We start from the raw sequence: 7,948 nt of genomic DNA, 5'->3' as shown, positions 1-7,948 counted from the left end.
GACAACCTTAATATATATGAAATACATACACATATATGTATAAATATATACACATTTAATATATTTGTATATAATTAATTTATTTATATATATACAAATATCTGGGAAGAACTGTTAATATTCAGAATAGTGAACATGAGATTGTAAAATATGTTGAATGTTTATATAGAATAAAATAGAATTTACTGAAAACGCTAGAAAAATGATGAGAACTTGTTGTAAAAGCAGAGTGAAAAATATAAAGTAGGCATTTATACCCAGTATAAAAAGAAGGGAAAGAAAAATTATATAACTGACAAGGAGAAATTTAATAGGTACTCTTGCAATTCTGTATTTACTTTTGAAAATCAGAGACCTAAGAGCAGTTCATAGAAAAATGTAGAAATTTTATTGACCCAAAGCAGTATTTGAACCAACAAATACAACAAATGAAACAAAAACAACAAAAATGTTATTTCAACTTTTGAGGCACTAATAAGAGCCTACTATCCAGATTTGTAAAATCAGAGGAATGATAATAACTCACCTTCCTCATCAGGTTGTTGCAATAATTAAATGAGAAAATATATGTCCAATATTTAGCACTGGGTCAAGTGCAGGTATTCAATGCATTCATTATTATTACTAATAAGAAATATGATAATCTTACTTATGTCAAATCACATGAAAGATTATGTCAAGGAGGGGATACTGAGGAGCACAGAAATCAGAACCAATATGAGGACTAAAATTAAAAAAATAAGGGAATGAAAAATGGCATGAAACTGATAAGAAAATTGAAATAGACTAATCAGGAGGTTGTGTTTTTTGTAACTTGAGATACACAACCAGAGACTATATGATCATCAAGCAAGATACTGTAGAAGATATTCATACATAGGGTGTATTTTATGCTTTCATCTACTTATTGTGGTCATCATGGGAAAAATATTTAAGAAGAACCTACCATGGGTCAATTTTTTTCACAGAATTTTATGGAAATCTTGTGTTCTTTCAAAGTCAATGAAGAGACTGGTACCTTAGCTTTTACAGATGTTGCCTAAGCTCCATATAAGGGATATTTTTTTCCTTAGAATTTACCTCTGATACCCACTCCCAGCAGCCTCCATATCACTTACTGCTAAAGTAAATACCTGCTATCCTCTTTTATTCTCTGCCTTAGACACCAGTGGTTCATGAATCATTTCAAGTTGAATGCTTTATCATTTGAGCTGTGTGTCTATTTTTTTTTTCAACTCAGCTACAAAGCCAGAGGATTCATCCATAGTTTCCAATTCAGGCTTTGCCGCTGCTGTGTGATGCTTGATTTGAAAAAGCACTTTGTTTTCAATGTAAACACTTTTAGAAACACTGTGAGGAGATTTCCTGTAACAAATGTAACAGAATAGCTATTCCTGGTGGGCTGGGTGAAATCTTTTATGGAAACAATGTTAGAACAAAGAAATTTGTTCCCTGTGAAAAGAGACAGAGCTTCAAAATCATATAAACTGTATTCACACTCTGTGTTTCAGATGAAGTACTATCCCTGCTGCTGTCAGCAACATTTGCTGCCAAATCAACTAACTACTTTATCCTGACCTTAAATGGATAAACAATAAAATCTTCCATAACACATCTTACCAGCCTCTGCTAGTCAGGAAAAGCATGCTTGGTTTGTAATTACGTCACAAAAGCAACATGCTGTACTAGAACAGCTAAGTACTTGAATTAGCAAATGCACTTGTCCAAGACTTCCTAGCCAACAAATCAAAATAAAATAAAAGCCCAAACACAAAAAAGAAGAGTAAGGCCCTGAGTGATTCGTAAGAGCGGCTTGAACACAGTTCAAAATTGCCTTAATACCAAAAGCTTGGAGAAGAAAGACTTAGAAATACTTAAAAAGTTGATGCATCTTATTTTTTAAAGAGTAAGATATTATTTAAGAAAATTCATCAAAATTAAGATAAGTGCAAAACATTGAAATAAATATGAAAGGCTGTGACCAGTTCATACCTTCCCCTTTCACTATACCCTCAGACCATATTCTATACAGCAAACACATAGATAGCAAAAGAATACAATTGTTAATTTTACTTAATTGAAATAAGTTGTCCCTTCACCTGGTTAAGTGACAACTTTCAAGTCTATTCCAACTCAATTTTTAACTGGGTATACAGTCATACCCATTTAGTAATATCTGCAATATTACCTTTTTAAAAAGAGGCAGAAGTGTGAAAATTTATCAATTTAGATGAGTTTAAATGAGTCAAACAAATCAGAACTTTTTGTTTAAAACACAATGAAGGAAAGGGGTTGTGGTTCAGTGGCAGAGCACTTGACTGGGATGTGTGAGGCACTGGGTTCAATCCTCAGCATCACATAAAAATAAATAAAATAAAAATACTGTGTCTGTCTACAACTAAAAAATATTTTTAAAAAATGAAGTGGTTTTACATGGCTCTTTATTCTGTCTCCTGTATGAAGATCTGAATGCTACCAATATTTTGTTTTAGAGGAATATTTGGATGATAAAATGATGCTATCTTTCATTGAGAGTGGCATGACTGGTATAATTTTGCCTCCTTGAGTGAACTGTAAGCAAACAGGAGTATAATTGATCACAGCTACGCAAGAGTTTGAAAGCCAACAGAATTGAGAAAGGTTAATGTTCAAAAAAGTCATAAAATTGCACATAACAGAAAGATCAGCAGTTGTAGTCTTCCACTACAGAAACTATAGGATGGGTTTTGAAATGTTGGTTGATAAGATTTTTTAAAAATTGAGTTTAATTTAAAACAGCAAAGAAAATGGGAATATCTAACTAAAATGAGTAAAATAATTGAACAAATAACTCACAAAAATACAAATACCTAGTAAACATCTGAAAAAAAAACAACATCCTCACTAGAAGTAAGAGGTGAAATGAAGCAAAAATTGGAGACTGTTTTTCACCTATCAACTTAATAAAAATGAAAAGGAATGGTCGTCCTTGATACTGGTGATGATGCTGACAAGTATACATTCTTATACGCTGTTCATTAATACAAGTCCTGGAGAGCAAGTTGAAGGTGAATGTACCAATATATTAACACTAGTTTCTCTGAGAGGTAGAACTGTGATTTATTTTTTCTTCTTTATACTTTTGTAATTCCCAGATGTCTTTTAATGAGCATATTTTATGATTTGACAAAAATACATAATATTATTTGTTATATTATTTATCATATTATATTATTGTATTGTATATTATATATTATATTTATTATATTATTATTGTTATATAGGACATATAATAATAAAAACTGTTTTAAGAAGTGAATTCTGTAAAATAATCTTCTAACTTTAAGAGTATATTAAAGTCTTTTATCCATGTTTTATTTGGCCTCAAAATTTTGAGTATTTATCTTTGTGTTGTATTGTTTTATGTATGTTTTATGTTTTATTGCCCACTGAGCTTCCTAACAGAAAAATTTTCTCTCTATTACTCATATTCCTGAACCAATAATCTAGCCTAACTGGACATTAAATAAATACTTCTAAATTGTATTTTCAAGAAACAAGTTTATCTTCCTTCTCCCAAAACAAATTCCCCACCATTCCCCACTCCTGGATTTTTCAGTATGGCCGGTACTGCAACCATTATCTTAGCAACTCAGTCTTAAAATTTTAGAGTCCAACTGAATCTCCTCCTCTCCGATATCTAATCACCAATCCTTTAGATTCTTTGCAGTGCTTCATTATACTTTTCATTCCCATGGTAACCATCTTATTCAGAACCCAGGCATTTTACTTGCAGACTACTGCAATTGCGTCTTAACTGGTCTTTCTACCTCTAAATCTATTCTATATAACATTCCAAAACAAATCTTCCTAAGGCATCATTTATATATGGGATACTCCTTTGCTCAAAAAGCCTTCAAGGAATTCCCATGCATTAGAAAACAAAATAAAAACTCTGCACATCCCACTTGGTATTTATAGTCATCTATTATTTGGAGACAACCTATATTTCCTTATCTCCTTTTCTTCCCCAAGAAACCATAGAAAATTTTACTTTATTTAGTGCTTACTATGTGTCAGACACAGCAAATATTCCCCCAACAGTCATGTGAGGTAAGAAGTAAGTAATATTATTATCCCATTTTAGTGATAAGGAAGTTCATGTTCACACAGTGAGAAAGTAGTGGAAACATCAGGTGTTTATATATCTATTCCTTATTCATTCCACCACCATAACTAGATAGAAATCCCTTTGAAGATCAGAACTGTATCATATAATTTGATTTATCTGTCATCTATCAGTGTGCCTGAGAATAATAGATCCTGAACAAATATTTATTGATAATATTCATTTATTTATTCATCAAATATTTACTAAAGATTAAATATACATTTTTCTACATTCTAAGGAAATAATGATATATATATATATAATTATGATTTTTCCCTTCTCCAAGGTCTCACAGTCAGGGGGAGGAGGAAAGAAGACTTCTCAAAGAAATATTACAAAGATGGTTATTATGGTTAGTGCAGAGGAGGAAGTGCTAATCTTTGACTGAAAAGGTTTCATCTGGTTGTCACACTGAAGTCTAGTCTTGAAACAAAAGTTCATGAGACACACATAGATTTCTGGTAGGAATAGACAGCATACATACAAAGATTGTTTGACAAAAATGTCATTGCACATTTTTGAATTGCAAATAGGTGAACATGGTTAGGGCACAGGGTGTGTAGAGGAAGATAGGGAAATAAACATAGAAATATAAGGACCACATTATCAAGGACACTGTGTGCTAGATAAGGGAAGTATGATTTTTACTTTTCAGGTAAATTCTACAATTTATTCCTTCAGTTTAAAACTTGGAAGATGCATTGTGACCCTAGCAAAAGAAGTTTTAGTAGACTGATAAAGTGGAACTCCAAAGGGAATTGAAGTGTGAATGGACAATAAAGATAAAAAAAGAATTTAAACTACTCATCCCACACAATAACAATAGAGAAAGCGGGGGATTATATGGTAGATAAGAGGATTGATGTGAAAACTTTTGGAAAACGTGAAGGGGGGTACATGTACTATGGTTTGTATGAGTGTCTTCAAAAGGCCTACCTCTTAAAGATTTTGAAGCATCTTCCCAGAGTTTCACAGGCTGTTGGTGGGACAAGCCTTTAAAATGTAGATCACCAAGATTGAGGGTATGCATTTTTAAATTATTTTAGTTTCTTTGTATTTTTTACACTTTTTAATTGGTGCATTATACTTTTTAAGTGATTTGAAGGGAGAGGTAAATAAAAGGAACAGTTTTGTGGAGGGATAACACATTATATGGCAGATGATACAGACTGGGCTGATTGATGGAAGAGAGAAAGACAAGGTATTTGGTAACCTGATAGAAAAATTGCAGAGATAAAAAAGAAACAGAGATATCAATAAGTAGGACTATGAGTGGAACAGAAGGAAGGAAAAAAAGAAAACTAAACAGATTAGAGATTATTATAGTCAGAGAGTGGAAAAATAAAGTTTAAAACTTCAGGAATCCAGCCTTCCCAGGCAAAGATAAGTCTACAGTTTGGTCAGCAGATATGAAGATAATGATAGTTGGGAATTATGATAAAAGGAAATCTAAATAGATACAAGGTAACTATTAAATCTACCTTCAAGATTCATCTGAAATCAGGTAATTTATCATCATTTTAACAGCAACCATTTAATCTAAGCAACCATCAGCTTTAAGATTACCTCCTAATTGGTCTGTTAGATTCTATTTATGCCCCTGCCAACCCCTGACAGCACTTCACACATTGACCAGAGTATATATATAATGTTACACTCCCTCCTTCCTTTGCTCAAAATCCTCCTCTTCTTTTGGCTTCCTTGTAAGTCCTCACATGATTTGATCCCAGCTTTTTTAGCCATATCACTTAGCATCCTTCCTATCCTCATTTTGCTTTATCTACACTGGACTCCTTGTTGTTCTTGGAACACATTGTGAACTGGAGACCTTAGAATGTTTTTTGAACTTCTCATTTCTTCTGAATATAACATAACCCCAATACCAACACTACAGATCTCTATATGACTTTTCCCCTAACTTCATTCAAGGCTATCCTAATATTTCTCCTCCAAAGACCTTTCCTTAACTATCCTACTTAAAAATTAAGTCTTGGGCTGAGTATATGTAACTCAGTGGTAGAGTGCTTACCTAGCATGTGCTAGGTCCTGGTTTAGATCCCCAGTACTAAAAAAAGAAAGAAAGAAAAGAAAAGGCCTGTATATTTCTCTACCTCCATTACCCTGCAGTGTTTTTGTTATCATGCTTTAATTGAGATATTTTATATATTTTTTAAAGAGAGAGAGAGAGAGAGAGAGAGAATTTTATATTTATTGTTTAGTTGTTTTTCAGTGGACACAACATCTTTGTTTGTATGTGGTGCTGAGGATCAAACCCAGGCCGAATGCATGCCAAGCGAGCACGCTACCGCTTGAGCCACATCCCCAGCCCTTATATTTTCTTTTTTATTTTGTTTTTCACTCCTCCTGTTCTATCTTCCATGAGGAATTTAAACTCCGTGGGGGGGGTGCATAGTCTTGGGTATTTTTTGTCTTCTGTTTTATTTCATAGGAAAATTTCTGGCACAAAATAAGTGCTCGAGCTACAAAGGCAATGTTTAGTCCTTGCTACAAACAGCAACAATTGCCAAACTAAGAAACCAAAAGAAGTATGGAGCCAAGGACACTGCTTGAAAAAATGTCAGAAAATGAATTAGACAGTGGAAGCTTAAATATTTAAATCTTCATTTTTGTCTCTTTTTTTTTTTTCTATTCTGACAGCCTGTATAAAGCCTGGAATAGGCAGAGACAATACAGATGAGAAATCATGTTACAAAAGTATTTTTAAATACTAGAAAACAGTAACAATAAGTGCCTATGAGTTTTTACTTTATTTAAATATCACTTTCCTCAAGAAGTTAAAGCTATAAAAATGTTCTTCAAACTTATAACAAATAATCCTTTTATAGGATTTATTTAATACTTCGAATAGAATGATTTAACCGTTTCAAAAATTTTGCCCTAAGGAGTACATCCACATTCTTAGTTTTCTTTATCTATACTCATTTCTCCAAGCCCCAAACAAACAAATAGATAAACAAACAAAAAACACCCCAGGGTTTATTGCTCATGTCTGCAAGTTGTCCAAAAAAGTTTCCTCTATTCATTGACTTACCCTTTTCTCTCGGGTTTTGCTTAAAAAACTGAACCTTGTTATTTAAGACAGCAACTAACGACCAAACTCTATTATAATGTTCACGAAAACAGATTAGGGGTACTTAATATTGTGCTTAGAGTTTCTCAAGCCTTTAGTCTTAACCCACTCTTTACCCCCTTCTCAAGAAAAAAAAAAATAGGCCTTGATGCAGAGATGCTATGACATGGTCTCCAACCTTCATTTCTTCAAATCCTGAGGGCATGTAAAGCTCAAGAATTTGTAGCTAAATTACAAGGGATTGCATAGTTTCATTTCAACAAACTAAAACTCATTCTGATGAACTTTATTTTTTGTTTTATGTGCTACTGATGTCTTTATGTACATCCATACTTGTCTGTGCTATGACAAGAATGAGGGAAAATAGAAACCAAGTTAAAGGAGGAAATTTGCTTCCCATAGGAAGCTAATTAGTTAAATTGCAATTGAAGCCACTCTTAAGCAAAACTGTGGAACAATGCTTAAAGTAAAGCATGTTCCCTCTAATTGGTGTAGTTCCCAACCTCTTGCTCAAGCTGTGCTTCTTTTTGTTTTGCTTTTTTTTTAACTTTGGCTCCATGGTCTCATGTGCTTGATTGAATGAGAGACAGGCTGTATTGTTCCAATTTCATGGGTTAGGTTATTTTGAATCTGAATAATTGCAATAGGACTATGTGAGCTACCTGGTCTGTAATTTTTTTTTAAATCCCAAACAATAACAGTTAAAC

Source organism: Urocitellus parryii, chromosome X, assembly GCF_045843805.1.
Source record: "Urocitellus parryii isolate mUroPar1 chromosome X, mUroPar1.hap1, whole genome shotgun sequence".
Lineage (NCBI taxonomy): Eukaryota > Metazoa > Chordata > Mammalia > Rodentia > Sciuridae > Urocitellus > Urocitellus parryii.
The sequence above is the reverse complement of the archived record's forward strand: the minus strand, read 5'-3'. Positions refer to the sequence as shown.